Source organism: Euleptes europaea, chromosome 20, assembly GCF_029931775.1.
Source record: "Euleptes europaea isolate rEulEur1 chromosome 20, rEulEur1.hap1, whole genome shotgun sequence".
Lineage (NCBI taxonomy): Eukaryota > Metazoa > Chordata > Lepidosauria > Squamata > Sphaerodactylidae > Euleptes > Euleptes europaea.
The window spans coordinates 20,993,873-20,994,651 of record NC_079331.1 but is presented as its reverse complement, the minus strand read 5'-3'; the positions used below and the strand labels follow the sequence as shown (position 1 = coordinate 20,994,651).

Genomic DNA, 779 nt, shown 5'->3' with positions numbered 1-779 from the left:
CTACACCACGCTGGCTCTAATCTGTGAGTCATAAACCTCAAAGCCAAGATTTGGGCTTCTCTCTAAAGCCGGAGTCCCCAACGTGGTGCCCATGAGTACCACAGTGCCTGCCCACACCCTTCCTGGCACCCACCAAGTGTCTTTAGAAAGTGGTCGGGGCCAGGTGGGGCTTTTGCCCAGCAAGGCTTCTCACTGGCCACTGGAAATTTGAATGGCAGTGGAGATTTTTTAAAAGTTTGACAGTTTTTTAAAGTTGTTTTTTTGTGATTTCGTGGAGGATTTCAAGGCCACCACCAGAACTTCCACTGTTATCAGAAAACTCAAAAACACGGACCAATGAAGTAGAATTTCATCATTTCTGTATGGCACATCGTTTTTGGGGGGGGGGGTATCACTACATGAATTATTTAGTTTTAAATCCTATCTCAACTTTTGGTTGAGATAGGATTTAAAAAGGGCATGTACAAGAAATGGAAAAGGGGGGAAATCAGCAAAGAGGAATTCAAACAAGTAGCCAGCATATGCAGAGAGAAAGTCAGGAAGGCTAAAGCACAGAATGAGCTCGGGCTTGCCAGGGAAGTTAAAAACAACAAAAAAGGGTTTTTTTGGTTATGTCCATAGCAAAAGGAAGATCAAGGTAACAATGGGGTCACTGTGTGGAGAGGACGGTGAATTATTAACAGGAGAGACAGAAAAGGCAGAATTACTTAATACCTTCTTAGTCTTCTCCCAAAAGGGAAATAGTGCTCCACCTGGGAATCATGGAGCAGAGGAAGCAG

The 779-nt window shown here is 44.0% G+C and overlaps 1 non-coding gene across 1 annotated transcript; it reads right to left on the bottom strand.

Annotated features, from left to right (window-relative positions):
• Positions 1–289: 289 nt before the first annotated feature.
• LOC130492349 (small nucleolar RNA SNORD18) lies at positions 290–361 on the bottom strand. Its single transcript, XR_008933880.1, has one exon. It is a non-coding gene; the product is annotated as a small nucleolar RNA SNORD18 (small nucleolar RNA).
• Positions 362–779: the final 418 nt, after the last annotated feature.